Here is a 19,956-nt window from a genome sequence, read left to right as displayed (position 1 = left end):
TGAGAATCACTTGAACCCCGGAGGCAGAAGTTGGAGTAAGCGGAATTGTGCCACTGCACTCCAGCCTGGGTAACAGAGGGAGGCTCTGTCTCAAAATAAAACAAAACAAAAAATGTCTATGCAGTAGGAAAAATAATCTATTTGGTTTAATATTTAGGTCTCTGCAAGGGTAGCATCCAGAGGCTTCTCTTTTCATTCTTGTTTTTCTGACTGTGAACAAATCATTCTGCTGTGTCCAGTGATGTCCAGATACCAAGAAATAACTTATTTTAAACATGTGGTGAATATTTTTAAAGCACATGATGATGGTCATTTAATTGTGATTTGATTCCATCAATATGCAAAAGAGTTCTAAGAATGTTGGATTAACCTTAGCAAGCATTCCCAGATAAGAAATGTGTTTTCTGCTTCCATTGATAGGATTTTTTTAAGGATTTTTCTGGCAGTTAACCACTTTGGACTTCATACAGCAGTCTGAGTATATGCCAGCACCTGAATTGTTGCTCTAACAGTGAGATTGGGGGATGCCAGGAAGAGTCTGTGTGATGACTTAATTGTAAGGGAGAGCTTTCTGTCTAAAGGTGTGGATTTTTCTCTTTGAAATTTATATACTGAAAGACTCCTATTATCTTATGCCAAACCTGTGCTAATTTCTTAATGGCATGTTAAAATAACAATTTGGAGGATTGGTTAAGGATGCCACAGTATTCCTAATAAACCTGTTCTTGTGCAGCAAGGTGGTAAATCATGAATATCAAAGTGCTGATCATACTAATTTGAATTAATGTAGCATAGTGGAAAGTATGAAGACATAGTTTTTCCAATGCGTATGTCACTTTTTAGCCTAAAATTTCAATGAGTGGGATAAGTACATTTTTTACATGTACAGTGGCAAAATTATGCTTATGTACTACTCTCTACCTTGTGTTCTGTTTCTGCATGTGTTTTCTCTGCCATGTTAGGAACCTCCAAGTGGGGTATCTTATCCTTTTGGGCTCCTTCCACCAAACCTGGCGTAGAGGAGCCCAAAAAGTGCTTCAAAGGGGAGAGGAAAGTGGAAAATTATGCATCATGAGTGTGTCAAGTACTATTAGGTATATTTTATACATGATCTTGTTGAGTCCTAACAACTCTTGTAAGGTAGAAATCATTCCTAGTTTATAGGCGAAAAAAATGAGATTCAGATGTGTAGAACACCCTGCTCCGATTCCCACTGATGGGTTATAGACTCCAGGTCTGTGTCTCTCTGGGGTGGAGACTTTGGATCCTGAAACACTATCTTTAGTAATGATTGAGGCTAAGCCATGTGGCTGAGCAATGATACACGGCCCCACAGATTGAAGGTCAGAGCATTGCTGGGCAGAGGATGAGTTGATAGAGGTCAAATAAACTTGGTTTCAAACCCCAGGTCCACACTTAGCAGTGTGTGTCGTTAGGCAAAATACTTCCCTCTCTGTGCTTTATTTCCATGGCTAGAGAATAGAGAATGATGAGGATATTACCCTCCTTGCAGAAAAAGATCATAGTGTCCCCAATTAACAAGCAGGGAAGTAGGAAATACAGTGACTCAAGTCACTTGGCAAAGTCAGGGCTGTGGCAGGTTGAGAATTCACGTCTCTGACTCCTGTCACCTGTTACCTCTCCAGATGTCAAGTCTGGGTACGGTTTGATGACAGAACTGCCATCACCTGCCACTCACCCTTGATTAGCTCTTAGCAGCCCCCATAACTTGGTGGCTCTTACAACCCAATCCTAGAGCCCCATGGCTGATTCATGCTCTTTTTCTCTATTGTGTCTTTTCTGTATTCACTCCTATGTTCTCGAGGAAGATTCATTCCAGAGGGTAAAAGAGATTCCCCAAGACTTGTTCTTAATGTGTACACCCCACACAGGACATGAAGGAAGTTGAAGGCAGCATGCTGTTGTATTTGGGTGGTGTGCAGCTGAAGAGCTAGTTTTTGAGCACTTACTCTGTAATAGGTGCTTAGAGGGACACAGAATTATCTGCAAAACAGGCCAATCTTTGAGGGATTTATCTATTTAGGTAGAAAGGGCACATCTATGATACCTAATAACAATTCGAGATCATCTAGAACAGTGGCATATGGCGTGAGGGAGGGGGAGGCAATCAGGGTGCATTGTCTATGGAAGATCTGAAAGCAATAATGAAATTACCTCAGATGATTTGCTTTTTATTATCATCATGCACCATGGTGATAAAATATTCCTCCACCAGAGCCAGCCACTTCTACCACTCCCACCTTCTCCCTAAGTCCTGCACTGGATCAATAATCAGCTGCCAAAATGAGTTGATACTAGTGACATGTTTGGGAGGTCAAGCTGGCAGTGGTCAGTGTGGACTGAACTGTTGGGGAAGGCTGCATGGAAGTCCCCTCCCCTCCCTCTCAGTTAGGACAGGACATCAGGAGAGCAGTCTGTGACCCTGAAGACTGGAGCAGTCCCTGATGCCTGTGCGAGCCATAGGTCAGGAAAGTGCTCTCTGTGCATTGCCTTACTGTGTGAGAGGCTGGTAGCCCAAGATGGTTCTGTGGCTGAGGAATCTGGGTGAGTGGTAGGTGTCCTCCTATGTGAGATTAGGGGAGTAATGCCCAGCTTTCAGACAGCCAACAGGGGGGCTCAGTAGTGCTCATGCCAAGCCCTTCATGCAGAGAAGTATCTTAAGTGTCAGACACTACTTTGTGCCAGAGGTAAATCTCTCTGCAGAGGGAAATGTTGGCACATAGCTGATAAACACCAGTGTCTAGATAGCCCTCCTGGGCACAACAGTCCTCGTTTTTTCTTTTACTTGACTCTCCACAAAATCCTTTTTGCCTGAAACTTTGTAGAATTGGTATTTATTGATTTCTATCAGCTGAGAGTTGGCTGTTTAGTCTCTCACATGCTCTTTATGGCCAAAGAAAAACAGGTAACTCCTTCACAGAGGAGAGATTAATTCCCTTAAAAGGAAGATAGAAGTTTTAATGGACAACTTTGGAAAGGTATGAAACATTAAATATGACAGCAAGACACGGGAATACACAAGCCTGCGTTAAGACCTGATCCCTTCTGGGCCAGGCACATAAGCTGAAAATGGTACCTGAGCAATTTCTGAGTGCATCATGAAAAGGCACTGAAATACAGAATTTTCTCTATGAAAATGAGTGTCCCGGCTTGTGTGCCTGAACATGAAGCAAAAAATTTGCTCAAAATTGTTCTGCAAAAAGGGAGTTGCTATCTAGTAGGGTCCTTACGAAATCATTAGAGTTCACACACAAAAAAAGCTAGATAGATGAGATCCATGACAGAATGACTGAGAACAGATGGGGAAGGCACATTCCCCTGAAATTCTCTCAATCAATGCATATAATGAATGCTTATCAAGATTGCTTCATGAAAAGGGGTTAAGTTTTAAAAAGAGAAGCAGAGAAATTGAATGCAGATTTAGTACTTGTTCCTGAGGTTATAACTTCAGAGTTGCCAGATATTGAACATTGTATTAGTTAATATAGTGCTAGTTGTTACAACAAATAAACCCATATATGTACCGTGACTCAAACATGAGGGAAGATTATTTTCCACTTGTATAAAGCCCAAAGCGGGCATGTTTATGTGAAACCTGGTGATTTGGCAACCCAGCCTCTTCCGGTCTGTGGTTCCACTTTATTTAACAGACACTTGCTAAGGTCACTGTGCTGGTCAGCATTGAGCTGGTGGAAGCAGAAAGATCACCGAGGACTTCATATGGGAGCTTTTGATAGGGCAGGCCTGGGAGTGGAATGTGTCACTTCTACTCCTATTTCATGAAGTACAGTTCAGCCTTATGGTCACACCCACCTACCTTGGAGGCTAGGAAATGTAGCCCAGCTCTGTGGTTGGCAAGAAGAGGAAATGGGTTTCCTGAGGAGCTAGCTGCCCTCTGTCATTTGAAATTTTGTTAAGACCATTAAAGGTCACTTTAAAAGTAACACCATCACTCATATGCTGTGCGGATCATGAATGTGTTTTTACCTCTGAGGGCAACTTTCCTGATGCACTCTGAAGGGCTTCTGATGGCCTAGGGTGGGTGTTGCAGTGGCAGTGTCGCACATCGTTTTGAAAAGTGCTGTATCATAGGCAACTTGGAAGGTAAGGAGGTGCTGTGCTTAGAAGAATGGTTAGACAACTCAAAAATTGAGGACAGGCGTATGGACACTACCTGGGAAGACTGTGAGCTAAATTGCTTCATGGAAGGTGGACATAGAATGAAAAGTACTATTTCTGACTCATAGTGTGTATGATTTCATGTGTGAGTCATAAAGTTTATTCAGGCAGATTGACCAAAACTTGTAGAGAGTAGGGATTTTCTCATTGGGAAAAGAAGAGGTCTGTCTTATCTGGGGGATGCCCTATATCCTAACACACATGGGAATTAGAAGCTGATCAAAGGAATAAAGAATTAATGCTGGAGGAGGGAAGCCTCACTCTTACAACGTGGGAGAAATTGGTCAGATGTGCTGGAAACATACTTCTGCATCTGGGAGGAAAAGAGAGGTAAAAGCTGGGGAATGGGGTTAGTGCCAATCCTGCAGTCTAAGGTAATGAAAAGAGACCCAGGGGATTGGGCAGAGGGAAGGCAGGTGACCTGTCCCTGGGATAAGCCCCTGGCAATGCCAGTCTCTTGGTGGTGGGCACCCCTGTGTGCTCTTTTTTTCTACGTGATGTGGGCAGGTTTCCCAACCTCTCTGCATCTCTGTGTGTAAGAGTCTGTGAGATGATGTGTTCACAGAGCTGTGCACATAGTAGGGCTTCATGAAAGTTTCCTCTCCCATCTTCTGTGCAGCTACTCACCAGCCCCATTGTTGGGGATCGTTGTCTCCATAATTGGCTATGAGTAACTGGGGAGATGTTCTCCCCTATAAAATGCAACTTCATGACAAAAAGAAGCTCAGCCCCCTTCGTCCCTAAAGATTCATTGGTGCAGTTTCTTATACTAGAGGTTAGATAAAACTGAGAAAGAGAACTTCCGTTGTCATTGACTTTTAATTCTAGAAGTTCTTGTTCTCCTACCTTAGCTTTGGATGTTGGGCAGTGGGGCAGCAGGCTGGTCTTGTGAAGAAAAGTTCTGTGGTACCTAAGAGTTATTGACTTGTTCTTCAGCATCGCATTTCATGAGATCCTCATAGCAGCTCTCTGAAGTTCAGGGTGGGGAAGGCTGCTTGTCACTGGTCTTATAGATGAGGAAACTGAGTCACAGATCAGGTACATGACTTACCCATTGCAGGCAGGCCCAGGACTAGACAACAGGCCTGTTCCACAGTAGTGTTAAATGGGCATAGGTTTATTCTGGGAAATAGCTAATGTCCCCTGGCCCTTAAATCCCTTCACAAGGAGTTAGCATCAGCTGTAGCAAAGGAAATGGAGTCAGGTTATAGGAAGAAATTCAGTAGCTGAGTGACTAAAGCCCAGGTTCGGAACCGTGTTTCCCATCACTTAACATGGTTTCTGAGCTTTGAAGAACTTTTTTCGTTTGATAGGTGCTTGCTTGGCAGGAAGAGGGGGACAGTGATCACCTTTTAAAAAAAATTTTGAGAGTTTCTTTGCAAACTCTTTGTACTGAAGGAAGAAAGCAAAAGGAGCAAAGAGTTGGAGATAAAAGCACAGGAACCTTTCTTAAAGTGGAAGTTGTCTTCTCATATCTTCCCCATCCCTCATTCCCTTTTCCTGCTTTAGAAGTATTTCTACATCCTGTGCCTATAGATACATATATTTTTATTTACTTACTATATTTTGGAAAATGGCTCATATAATTTTTCCCCAGAAGTCAAAATGTGGGAATCAGGGACCACCCACCTCTTGTACCCAGTTCGGACTCTTTCTGGGTCACTGTTTTTCATGTAATTCATGCCAAAAAGTTACACTGAAGGATATGGATGGACCAAAGCTGTATGGGTTTCTTACAACAGGCCTGGGTAGAGAGGCTTGGTATAAGAAACCCACCTTGATTACAAGAGCCAGAATGGAAAACTGAAAAAGGAAAGAATGTCTGCCCAGTGTCACAGGATTACTTTTGTGGGTGCCAAAACATATCTCAAAGTAGCCCTTTAGTCACCTAATTAAAGATGGACAATATTTATTCCACGTGTACTGCTGGAATCCATGTATTTTAATATGACACCTTTGATATATTTGGAGGGAGGGTAGGAAAGATGTTCTCTGTTTTATTTCTATTGAACCTTTTTAAAGGTTTCTGAACTGCTTAAATCAACCTACCTGTAGACTAAGTTTGTAAGGAAGCTGATTTAGCTACATTGAGCTCTTCCTCTCCCTTACTTCCTCCTCAGGTTCTAGAATACAAGCTCAGTACTTTCCTGCCTTCCCTCTATTGCCCTGGGAAAGATAGTAAGTAAATAGTGTCTGTTGCCAAAGGGATAAGAATAAACATAGGCTGGATCACCAAATGGTGCTGCATTTTATTTGTATGGTGTCAGAGACACTGGCTGCTTAGATGGCATCGCTGAGGGAGATCCCCAGCATGAAGCAGAGAAGACAACTTGGAGTTTGTCGGGATACCCAGGGTCATTGCAGGTCAGAGAGACTGACTAACAATTACCAGACAGATAAATAACAAGAGGGTCTTCTGACCAATAAGGACTTTCCCCACCTTAACAAAATCTTCATGGGAAGCCCACATGTTATAGGAGGCTTGATTGGTGTATTAGTCTGTTCTCACCTTTCTATAAGGAAATACCTGAGACTGGATCATTTATTAAGGAAAGAGGTTTAATTGACTCGTAGTTCTGCAGGGCTGGGGAGGGGGGTGGGGCTCAGGAAACTTACAATCATGGTGGAAGGCAAAGGAGAAGCAGGCACCTTCTTCACAGGGTGACAGGACAGAGTGAGTGCCAGCAGGGGAAATGCTAGACACTTATAAAATGATCAGATCTCATGAGATTCACTCATTATCAGGAGAACAGCATGGGGGAAACCGCCCCCATGATCCAGTCACCTCCCACCAGGTCCCGCTCTTGGCACCTGGGGATTATGGAGATTATAATTCAAGACAAGGTTTTGAGTGGGGACACAGCCAAGCCATATCAGTTGGTAAGTACCATGTGAAAGCAAGTTAATGGCCCATGTCAGAGAGCTAAAACCATTTGTTTTAGTTCTGTGTGGCCTGTAGGGAATTTCCTAGTCAGTCAGCACAAGAGATTTAGTGGTTCAGCAAAGTTCCACATACCAGGGCCCTTCATTGCCAGATACTGGGAGTGTCTAAAGGACAAATTTTGTAATGTCAGATAATGTAAGAGAATAGCCTCTGGTGACAGGTGATTGAAATAGATAATTTCTGAGTCCTTTCATTATTTCCTATCTGTTTCTTAATTTGTGAAATAAAAGTCAAGGGTTATCTAAGGAAGAACACTAAGTTATGACTAGTACTTTCATTTGTTGAATAAATACATGTCTGGTGTTCATTATGTCATTTAACTTTAATTTTTTTTTTTTTTTTTTAAATAGGGTCTCACTCTGTCACCCAGGTTGGAGCACAGTGGTGTGATCTCAGCTCACTGCAACCTCTGCCTCCCGGGTTCAAGTGATCCTCCCACCTCAGCCTCCTGAGTAGCTGGTACTACAGATGTCAGCCGCCACACCCGGCTAATTTTTGTATTTTTAGTAGAGACTGGGTTTTGCCATGTTGGCCAGGCTGGCCTCGAACTCCTGACCTCAAGTGATCCACCTGCCTTGGCCTCTTAAAGTTGGGATTACAGGTGTGAGTCACTGCACCCAGCATTAACCTTAAATGTGGATACTTTTAATTCTTTGGTTATGGTTTGTTAGGTGCTGCTACTGTGGGTCACTGTCTTATCCTTCCCAGTAGGGAGAGAGAGGTATGGCTGCTCTTCTGATTTTCACCTCCTCTTACTAATTTACCCTGTGGTGGGACACACATAAACTGATAGTGTTGTTTCATGTTAAGTAAAAGCAAATAGCCAACTTCCTCGTTTGACTGAAACTCAACGTGTCACTTTCTACCTCTTTTCTTAGTCCTTAAGGACTTCTGTTATCTGTTAGTCTGCAGGCTCTTAAGGTTGGACTCTGTCTTCCCTTCATCTTTGAAGCTTCTACTCTTGTGCTTCCCTCTTGACGTAGGCCCTGAATCACTGTTTCGTTGACTAGGAGAGCATATGAACTGTTTGTGCAACCTCTCAAGCTCTGTTAGAAATGGAAGATGATCATACATCTTGTGGCACCCCTTTTTCCCAGATCCCAAGCTTCTGGGCACCCTTTCTTTCTTCACCTCCACAGATGAATGAATGTCGAGGGCATTTCTAACGCCAGGGCAACAGCTACGAGCACTTACGAGACCATGGGTTTGACTCCTGAACGAAGGATGTCCTTATCCATGGTCTCTCTTTCCTGGCAGGCATCTTATTGCTATTTTGGAAATTTTTCTCAGCCATAGAGGTTTGAACCAGTCATGTCTAGGAGTGTTTGTTTTCTCAGGAAAAGCAGCCCTGTTAAAGCCATTGGTTTAAAAAGTCACTTGGAGCATTAAAAACCTTCGAACATCCATTCATCGTGCTAAAATTTAGGAGTGGTTGGGGCTTCAGGCAGGCAATATTGACTTAAATGTGTGGAGCACTTTAAGACAGCATTTGATTGTACATTTAAAATAGGGAATGCAAATCAAAATTCCTCCTGGGTGCTTTAAATCATACATTATATGTGCAGTATTTTCAATTAGCTGCAGAAAAAATTATGTTCGGCGTGGCTCTATTTTTACAGCTGGGAATTGCTCAGAGAACACAATTGACTATTTCATACATGTGAGATTTATTTAAATGACTCGTGGGGCATTTGCAGTTTAGCCAATAATTGAAAATATTGTTGCAGTGTGGCAGGTAAAACTAGGAAATCGTTTTGCATTCCTGAAGAGGTGTTCCAAGTTCAGCAACATATTATATTAATTGAAGAGAGGCAAACAGGGAGTGAGATCAGTGTTGAGTCTTAGTCTTTCACGTTTCATTCCTGGGTTTTGCCCCACCATGGAAATATATGGGATGGTGCTTTCCAGAAGGACGCAAAACACGAAGGTGTTATCTTGTTTCTATTCTGTTTTTATATGCCAAACACAAATGAATGGTCAGACCAGATATGAAAAGACTCATCCATCCCCCAACTCTCTTCTGACTCCTATACCTTTCCCTCCATTCTTCGTACCATTTCACTTCAGATGTCACCTAGAATACTGATGCAGAAGGCTAAGCTGAGACTCTCAGGATAGACAATTCAACCTTTCCATGGTGGTTCATAAATATCACTAGGGATTTGGAATGCATGCTCCCACTAAAATGATGTTGTAAATGGCAGTTAGGTGATACCATATTAAAATGGATCATTACTTGTGTGATTCAGACAAAGTATGGGTTAACTAGGCATTTTGAAGGCAGAATTAAAATGCTAACCACCAGTTACTAACCTTCCTCTGTAATAGTGGTTCCCAACCAGGGATGATCCTTCCTGTCTCCCTCAAGGACATTTGTCAGTGTCTCCAGACATTTGGTTGGCACATCTGGGTGGGGTGCTATTAGCATGTCTTGGGTAAAGGCCAGGAATACTGCTAAACATTCTGCAATACACAGGACAGCCCCCTACAATGAATAATTATCTAGACCCACATGTCAGGAGTGACAAGGTCGTGCAACTTTGCTCTAGAAATAAGTATGCATTCTTTTTTTTTTTTTTTTTTTTAAAAAAGACTTCCCCAAATATTTTAGACCGTACCTGCTTATAAGATGGTGGCTACTGTAATTGACCTTAATACGTGATGGCAATCAACAGATCATTGAAAGCTTTCCTTTTCCTCAATATCTCCATTATATATCGAGCACTTCAATGTCCATGTGCCATGCTGGAGGCTGGGGTGCCATAGTGAACAGGACGGACAAGGTCCCCAGTGGGCTCACAGGCACAGAGACAAGGGAAGATGACAGTGATCCAGTCAGAGGGAACATAGGCATGAAGGCCTGAGGCTGGGAAGAACCAGGCATGTTCTGTGATCTGCAAGGACGACAGAGCACTGTAGTCCCCACCTTATTGGTGGCCTAAGTTACCTGCAGTCTGAAAATTGGTACATGCAGTACAGTAAGATGTTTTCAGAGAGAGATCACATTCCAATAACTTTTATTACAGCATATTATCCATATGTATAATATATATATAACAGTATGTTTTTATTATTATACTATTTTATTGTTGTTCATCTCTTATTATGCCTAATTTATAAATTCAGCTTTATCATAGGTACTTATGAACAGGAAAAAACACAGTGTATATAGGGTTCCACATATTCCATGGTTTTGGGCATCCACTGAGGGTCTTAGAACGTATTTCCTGCGGTTGAGGGGGGCCTGCTGTCTGTGGAAAAGGAAGCCAAATCCAGACCAGGCAGGCCGACTCAGAGGCTATGGAGAGAGGGTGCTGAATTTTCTTCAAGAGCGTAGAGAAGTCATCGGAGGGATTGACTCAGGTTTTGGAGTCACTGGGGCAGTGCAGGCAGAGAGTTGGGTCTAGGAGACCAGTGTCCTCCTCCAGAGATATTGGTGGCTTGGGCTGGGGATAGAGGAACTGGAGAGGGGTGGATCATTCAAACGATAGAGAGCTTTTTGCTTGTTGATGGCTCTGTGGGATAAGGGAAAGGATGAAGGACAGTTTCCAGACTTTGGCTTAGGTTCTTGGATGGATGGTTGGTGGTGTCACTTAGGAAGATGTGGAGCCTGGGAGAACAGCAGGGTTGAGGTGAGGAGTACTTTTTCCTCTCATCGTAGTTTTCTATGATAAAGGGACTTATATATATCTTTCTACCCTTTTTTGGAGAAGCACAGTGTTTTAGAGTCTGCTTGCAAAAATGGAAGATTTTCCTCCTGGATTACCTCACCTTCCAGTTACCACTGTAATAGGCTTTCCAACGGAGCTCGGATCTATTTCTAAATGATCTCTTTGAGCAATGATCAAGCATTTTCTATATGAGGTATTTCATTCATCTAAACAAAACTGTGATGAGAGTTGGCCTAAACTCTAGACTTCTATCATGGAGTCTGTTGACCACTGAGGCAGGGCTGGTCTGGCTTTGACACACTAAAACTTCTTTAAAAATTATGTTAATGTAATTCCACCCTATTTCAGTTTCAGACTGGTAGGAAAACACTTCCTTATTCATGAGGTTGGCAGCCTTGGAAAGAACACAAGGAAAATCGCCAGAGCCTGACGCCCATTTCCTCAGTCGTCAGTGACCATCAATCATTTCTTGAGCCCATCACCAGGGTTGTCGATGGAGTGACAGGGCTGAGCTGCTTCCCCCGGGGAGGGCAAGGCCTCTCAAGTCACCTTCCCTGAGGACCTGTGACCAGATGTGAAAGTCTGATAAAGTCATATACTAGAGATCCTTGACTCCCTCTAATAGCAAAGAAATAAAGGAAATTGAAAAAAGACCAAAAGTCTTAAAGACAGCTTTAAACATTCGTTTTGATTTTTAGAAATTATAATATTTGAACATTTTGCACTTGAGGAAATGTTAGGCTAGACTGTAGCATAGACCTTCAGAGGCTGAAGAGAGGACCCCAGGCCTTCATGATGATGGTGGTAAATGGGGTAACAGCAGAGGCCAGCTTTGAGTGGGGCCTCAAGAATGTCCTAAGAACCTGAGATGTAGTACTTTTTAAAATCGTCATAACCACTCTTAAAGTAAGAACTACTATTACACCAATTTTCAGATGGAGGAGCTGAGGCACATTGAAGGCAAGCACTTGTCAAAAGTCATACAGTTAATTGGCAGTGGAGGTGACATCTGAACTTGGGTAGTTTGTCTTAGGAACCTGCAGGGGCCATGTATAGTGTCCTAAATCCTTTTGTTAATTTTTTATAGAATAAGAATTAATACTGTTACAAGTCAAATAATTATGAAAATTACAGTTATGCAAGCACACTAAAACTGTAGCTATTCTTTTTAAAAGGACCAAAATATTACATTTTGCATAATTGTACATTTGCAGTACAGGGAAAAGTAAGAAATAAAAAGATCTGTCCTAAGGTACATTGGCATTTGTTTGCTGACTAAAATTTTACAGTAGGGGTTTTTTTGTTGTTATTTTGAAATAGTTATATATATTCACATGCAGTTATAAAAAAAAATAGTAATTCAGAGAGCTCCCATATACCCTTTACCTGGTTTCCTGCAAAGGCATTGTCTTGCATAACTGTAGTACAGTACCACAACCAGGAAACTGACATCACACAATCCACCCACCCTATTCAGATTTCCAGGTTTACATGTACTCACTGGGGTGTATGTATTCACTTCTATGCAGTTTTATCACATGTGTGGACTTGTATGGGCACCACCACAGGCAAGATACAGAACAGTTCCACCACAGGGACCCCTCGTGCCTCCCTTTTACCGCCACACCCACCCCTTCCCTCTCTTGTTCTCTAACTTCTGGTGACTACTGATCTGTTCTCCATCTCTGCACCTTTGTTATTTCAACAGTGGTATATACATGGAATTACACAGTATGCATCCGTTTGAAGCTTTTCCATTCAGCATAATTCTTTGAAATCCAGCCAAGTTGTTCAGTGTATCAGTAGTTTATTTCTCTTTATTACTGAGCAGTAGTCTGTGGTATGAATGTACCGCAGTTTGTTTAACCATTCACCCACTGAAGAACATCTGGGCTGTTTCCACTTTGGGGCTATTGGAAAATAAAGTTGCTGCGAACATTGGTATACAGGTTTTTATGTGGAATGATTTTCATTTCTCTCTAATAAATACCCAGGGTTGCTGGATTATATAGTTAAGTGCATGTTTAGTTTTGTAAGAAATGGCCAAACTTACATTAAAAAGAAATGAATAAATAATAAACAGAAACTACCAAACCAATTTTTTTTTTTTTTTTTTTTTTTGAGATGGAGTTTCACTCTTGTCACTCAGGCTGGAGTGCAATAGCGCAACCTTGGCTCACTGCAACCTCCATCTCCTGGGTTCAAGCGATTCTCCTGAGTAGCTGGATTATAGACATCTGCCACCGCACCTGGCTAATTTTTATATTTTTAGTAGAGACAGGATTTCACCATGTTGGTGAGGCTGGTCTTGAACTCCTGACCTCGGGCTCAGGTGATCCACCCGTCTTGGCCTCCCAAAGTGCTGGGATTACAGGCGTGAGCCACCTGACCTACCACCTGACCTACCAAACTGTTTTCTAGAGTGGCTGTGCCATTTTATATTCCCACCAGCAATGTGTGAGTGATCCAGTTTCTCTGCATCCTCACCAGCAGCTGGTGTCGTCACTAGTGTTAGCCATTCTTCTGGACATGTAGTGACATATCATTGTGGTTTTAATTTGCATTTCCCCAATGGCTAATGATGTTGAACATCTTTTCATGGACGTATTTGCCATCTATACATCCTCTTTAATGGACTATCTGTCCATGTCTTTTATTTCCTAATATGATTTTTTTATAGTTGGGGTTTAAGAGTTTTCCATGTAATCTAGATACTAGTCCCTTGACAGATACGTGATTGGAGAATATTTTCTCTTAGTCTCTTCATCATCTTTGCAGGATCTTTTGCAGAGTAAAACTTTTCATTTTGATGAGGTTCAATTGATCAGTTTTATAGTTTATCAGCTTTTCCTTTTATGAAACTCAGGCTTTTGATGTCAACTCTAAGAAAAATTAGAGTTTTGCTTCCTGCCTGTTGTCATGCACAGTGCTGGATGTTGAGAAAGAGAGCCATGGAACAAGATAGACACTGGAGTGTGAATGATTTTTCCAACTTCTGTCCGGTTGGGTTCTGTGGTATGTCTTGATGAGCTGCGTATTTGTTGGGGTCATGGACACAGGGTCGCCCTTGTCTTGCAAAGGCTGTAAGGTGATGATGGTATGAAAAGAAAAATATTTCCAGAATAATCCATGGTACCTCCCAACACAAGGTTTGTTTGCACTTGAGAGCGTCTATCTGAAACACTCTTCCCTGCCCCCATCTCTCCACCCCTTTGTCCAGTCACATCCAGCCCATCCTCCAATGTCTGCCCACGTGGTCCTTCCTGGGAGCGCTTCCCTGGCCACTGCCTCTCACCCTGGCCCACGTGTGCCTCTGCTTCCATTCTTACACACTCTCCTCAAGTTTAGAGCATTTGTAAAGTAAATATGTGAAAATGAAAGTAAATATCAATTAAGTAGTAAGATGATTTGATTAAGGTCTGTTTCCCCTCTATACCAGGCTTCCCCAACCTTGGCACTACTGACATTTCGCTGGGTAATTTTTTGTTGCAGGCGGCTGCCCTGTGCATTGTGGGTGCTGCTTGGTCCCTGGCCTTCTCCCCTCCAAATGCCATGGCACCACCCTCCCTGGCCCCCACCTACCAGATACCATAGCACCACCCTCCCTGGCCCCCACCCAGTGGTGAAAACCAAAAAAAGTCTTCAGATATTGACAAATGCTCCCTGAGGGACAGAGTCACCCAGGTGGAGAACTATGCCTTGAGACTCTGAGAGGTGGGAGGGCAGGTGCCAAGTGCCTTTTCATGCCTGTTCTCTCCCTAGCATCCCAGCACTGGGCCTGGCACCGTGATGCTTCATTAATATTTGTAGGATAAATGAAGGGATAAACCAACTTAATAGGGTACACTTGTTTACACGGCAACCTTGGAAATACTACCCTGACTTCAAAGGAACAAAGTGGGTTTTTTTGGACACTTGGGCCCCAGGAATCTTGAGTCTTCTGTATGCTGTTGGGTGTGGGTTTCCTTGCCCTTCTGCCTGGCTCACTGAAATAGGAACGCAGGAGCTGCTGAGTTCCTGCCTGATAAAACCCGACATCCTCCATGAACCCTGCCAAAGCGGGGTTCTCACAGCCCAGAAAAGGCGTCTCTGTTTATCCAAAAGGCATGGACTCGCCTTGTGAGAAAAAGACGGCCGCCCAGCGGACAGAACAGGCCCTCCTTCGGGTGGCCTTTCTGGGGTGATTTGCACAGGGTGGTTTGGAGACCTAATGCAGCGTTCACTTGCTGATTCTCCTTTCCCTCTAGCTGGGCCTTACTCCCTTTTCACAAGGGACTGGAGGGAAGTAGGGGTTTGGGCTCCGTTTTGCCTAGCTAAGCGGGTAACTGGGTAGAACCGGTTTAGAAAGCTCCCAGGGAGTAAGAACAGTGGTTGTAAGAATAATTTAGGTTATATGTGAATGTTTTAGATTTTTCTCTCAGTGCCTGGCTGTTCTGTTTCCTGAACCTGAGTGATAGAGCTGGCTTTGTCTTAATAAGAAAAAGGCAGCCTGTAAGGAGTGACCAGGCGGTGGGTGGGGAGGACTGATAATGCCATCCACGGTTCCCTACTGCTGCTTTGTAGGTTTCAGGAGGTGCACTGCGTCAGGAGGCTGGGGCTCCTCTATTCCTGCAGTGGAACAGCTGCCCAGTTACTCAACCTGGGGTTCACACCTTCCCCAGTGCTTCTTGCAGGAGGCTCAATGTGCTATGTGCATGTCCACCTCTAGCTGCCAAACTTCTCAACAGGCTGTAGATGAACCTGGGTTGACAAATTGGATAAGGTGGACTGGCAGGCCAAAGCTTCAGTTACTGGTACCACATCCTTTCCCTTTTAAGATGCACAAAAGTAACTGCCTTCATTCCTTCCTCTCCCAAATAGAGAAGGCTTGACTTGAAAATTCCAGGGAGTGGCCACGTCAGGTGACTCACCCCTGTAATCCTAGTACTTTGGGAAGCCAAGGTGGGTGGATCACTTGAGGTCAGGAGTTCAAGACCAGCCTGGCCAATATGGTGAAACCCCATCTCCACTAAAAATACAAAAATTAGCCGGGCATGGTGGCACCCACCTGTTATCCCACTACTCGAGAGGCTGAGGCAGGAGAATCACTAGAACCGAGGAGGCGGAGGTTGAAGTGAGCCAAGATCATACCACTGCACTCCAGCCTGGGCAACAGATCAAGACACTGTCTCAAAAAAAAAAAAAAAAAAGAAGAAAATTCCATGGAGAACCACTGTGTAAATTGGTACCAACGCAGTCATTGATTTAATGAGAAACAGTCTAGGACTTCAGACGGAGACTTTGGTTTTAAACTAAGGAAAATCAGAGGTATCAGTGTGTGACACCTGAGGGGAGAGTGGGAATGTGTGTTCTCTTGTGCCCTGGAGCAGGCTTTCTTTATCTTGGCACTACTGACATAACTCTTTAGTGTGGGGGCTGTCTTGGGTACTGGAGAAAGTTTAGCAGCATCCCTGACCTCCATCCACTAGATGCCAGTAGCACCTCCTTCCCAGGTGTGCAATCAAAAACGTCTCCAGACATTGCCACATCTACTCTGGGGGCAGAGGGGCAACGTCACCCACCACCACCAGTTGAGAACCACTAGAGTAACAAACATTATGTTCAATTCTAGTGCCTTGTAAAACTGGTCACTTGTTTACTTTGAGTTCTCGATGATTTAAGCAAAGGACAGAGAGGTAGAAGGAAGACAGTGTTTCTTCACCTTTTTTTCAGTTGACCCTTTAAACTCTGTCACAGGGATGCAGTGTGGCATGCAGAGCACTGGCTTTTAGGCATCAGGTCTTTTTACCATGTACCATTTATACAGTCTTGCCGGAGTCTTTAATTTTTCTGGGCCCTGGTTTTATTATCTATAAAATATAAATACTAATGCCTACTTCTTAAGTTGAGGGTTAAACTGGATGTTGAAAAGGAAGCTCCAGGTACAGTGTCTGTCATATAGTAGGTGTCTTATTCTGTTTTAGTCTGTAACAGAATACCACAGACCAGGGAGTCTATAAAAAACCAATTTATTTCTCACTGTTCTGGAGGCTGGGAAGTCTAAGATCAAGGCAGCAGCAGGTTCAGTGTTTGGTGAGAGGCTGCTTTCTGGTTCGTAGATGTTACCTTCCCACTGTGTCCTCACACGGTGGGCGGGACTAGCTAGCCTTCTGAGACCTCTGTTATAAGGGCACTAATTCCATTCATGAGGCTTCACCCTCATGATCTAATTACCTCCAAAACACCCAGCTTCTAATACCATGGGTTAGGATTTCAACAAATGAATTTTGGAAGGACACAGTTATTCATACCACAGCAGCAGGCATTCAATAAATGATGGCTATTATTCTTAGAGGGCGTAAGAAGGTATTCCACAAATTCTAAGCAAACTGGAATTTTTTAAAAGTTAGCAATAAGAGTTGCTGCTGATACCTAAAATAGTAATGAAACAGTTACTTTCCATGGAATTACAATTTATTTCATAAACCTATATTGAGTTACTACCATAGACTAGGTACTATGCTAAACACAGAGAATAAAAAAATTAAGTCATAATCCCTACCATTAAATATCTAATATGTAGATTTGGCCACATAAATAGGTCAAATCATGTTCACCAAAATAGCACCATGATTTACTGAAACAACTCAACATGAAATGGTCTGTGGGTTGTAACATTCATCTTAGTGTATATAAAAAGATTCCACTCTATTATTTTTCAACTATTTCTCCTTTTCCAATAAATACTATTTTTATTAAAGTTTTATGATCCTTTGATTTAGCCACTGTTGTGCTCCATAACCTCCTCTCCTCCCGTTTAGAACACATTTCAGCTATTCCAGAGTATAAGTTCCTGATAAAAGGAAAAGGGATCCTTGTTGTATGTGACAATTTCATTACAGAAATTTTGAAGGATACATAACAGTATACAGAATAATAAATAATATTCATATTCCCACCACCAGAAATAACTATATAGATATTTTAATATCTGTCCTGTTAGTCTTTTTTGTGCCTGTGTATAATTTTTACGTAGTTAATTATACCGTAGATTTTTTCCAATTAAGATACATCCAGAATATATTACCATGTCTTTAAGTTTTCTTCAGAGATAGGTTCTTAACAGCCAAAGAATATTGTGTTGGATGGATGTCATTAAGTGTTCATTATTGTTGGACATTTTAGGTTATGTTCTTCCAGAAGCAATCCCTGAGCCAAGGGATTCATTAAGGAAATGCTCCCAGGTGAAACAGTAAGGGAAGGGGAAAAGTGGGAATTAGAAAGGGAAGAAACCAAGCAAGAAGTATCAGGCAGAGTCCCACGTTCAGAGCTCACGGGGAGCTCTGGAGAGTCAGTGAACAACCAGACCAGTAGTCAATGGCTGTTAGTCCTCAAGAAGGGAATGGTGTTTGTGAATTCTCAACCACTTAAGGCCAACTAAGAAAGTGGCCTTCAACTCCCTCTAGTAATTGTCTGAGGTAACAGGTATAAACCGTTAGCAACAAAGCACATAGAAACTAGGGGATAAGTGCACAAAGCTGGCAAAAGGTCACCCACAGTGTCCCCTCCATGGGAGATTTAATTTGCAATTATAATTGCTGTTGCTGTTATTTATTGCAAAGAATATTGCAATGCTTTTGCTACTGAAAATAATAGTAAACATTTTTGGACCGGAATCTTTTTTATTATTACATTAGGATTGATTGATAGAAGGGGTATTAGTGTTCCAATAGGTAGATACATTATTAAGATGATTTATGCATACTAGGGATTGCCTTTAAGAAAGATTTTTAAAAAATCAATTTACACTTCTAGCACTTGATACTCATTTTTTTATTGGCAAGAATCCAGAGAGTGTTAGTTTCTCGTCTCTGAATTGAGGGCCCATAGGCATATGAGAGTTATTCTAAAGGATCAGAGAAATCATGTTCATGGCCCAGTTTTGAGTATAGATTGATAAATAATATCTCAAAATATGATTTTTTAAAATGTATCTAGATACTGATAAAAAGAATTTGCATTTTATTAACATGTTTAAGAATTCATGGTTGTATTTTATTATGTATTTTACAAATACTAAAAACATACATGTGTAATATTTTTTATGTCTAAAAAAGGTACTTCCGTGTCTCTTATTGAAGAGAGAAATTAAAAAGGTACTTCCTTGTTTCTAAAGATTGAGAACCATTGGTCAATATCACTGTAATGTCTTGGGTCACCTCTTGGTTGTTGGATTAGGAAATCAGCCATTTGGACCATTACATCTTAATGACATGTCAAAAAGAAAAGTCTGTAGGACTTGATACGTAAGTAAACCAGATTTAATGATCTGTCAGCAGACTGAAAAACATATCTCAGCACTATTATAGGTTTTCTGGGACACACTTACCTGCCTTCATTCCCACAGTAATGTACCCCTCAGTTCTCTTACAGAGACAGCAAAATGCACTAGCATTTTCTTAATCTATTTCTGAGTCTTAAATAGTCTAAGGAAGTAAAGATACAGACAGGGCTTCATCAAGGTAGCAGTGTTTGACTGTTTTCTTAGCTTGATTCTTGAGACTTTCTAAATAGTTGCTGAAATACAAATCAGAGTATTTCAGGTCTTGAACATTGAAGAAGACTAGAAGAAGAGAGCCAGCATTTACTGAACACTTGCTCTGAGCCAGGTATTAGGCTGGTTACTGTGTCTTTCTGTTTGCACCTATTGAATTCCCATGGCCACCCTTGAGATACGATTTCTGATATGGCAGAGGACAAAGCTAAGATGGATAAAGATTGTGACTTGCCTTGGATCTCTTGGTTAATGGGTAGTAGGATTGGAGTTTGAACCTTAGGTGTATTTTCCCGGAAACTTAGAGGAAAATAGAATAAATATCCTATAATCTTGAATTTTAAAAGACAGACTGCTAGCAAAACTCTAATCCCCTCCTTCCCTCTAGCCTTTTCCCATCAACCCAAGGAGATTTCAGAACGTATAATATGTGGATAAAAGGTACTTGACATCAGAGTGTACTTCACAATAAAATATGTGTCTTTTTGTTGTAGGAACCATTTGGATGTTGCTGCCATACTTTTCAGTGGCTGAAAAGTTATTTCCTAAACATTTTAGGTTCCTTTTGGCCAAATTATTTCGCGTCATAGAACGAGCATACACTTTGA

At 42.0% G+C, this 19,956-nt stretch overlaps 1 protein-coding gene across 3 annotated transcripts in view; it reads left to right on the top strand.

Annotated features, from left to right (window-relative positions):
- The window catches only part of SERPINE2 (serpin family E member 2), a 65,113-nt gene that overhangs the window by 9,228 nt on the left and 35,929 nt on the right, over positions 1–19,956 (top strand). The gene's annotated exons all lie outside the window — the stretch shown is intronic.

The sequence above is a fragment of the Rhinopithecus bieti genome, unplaced genomic scaffold (assembly GCF_001698545.2).
Source record: "Rhinopithecus bieti isolate Rb0 unplaced genomic scaffold, ASM169854v2 scaffold_33374, whole genome shotgun sequence".
NCBI lineage: Eukaryota > Metazoa > Chordata > Mammalia > Primates > Cercopithecidae > Rhinopithecus > Rhinopithecus bieti.
Note: the sequence above shows the minus strand (reverse complement) of the source record. Positions and strands in the feature narration are given on the sequence as shown.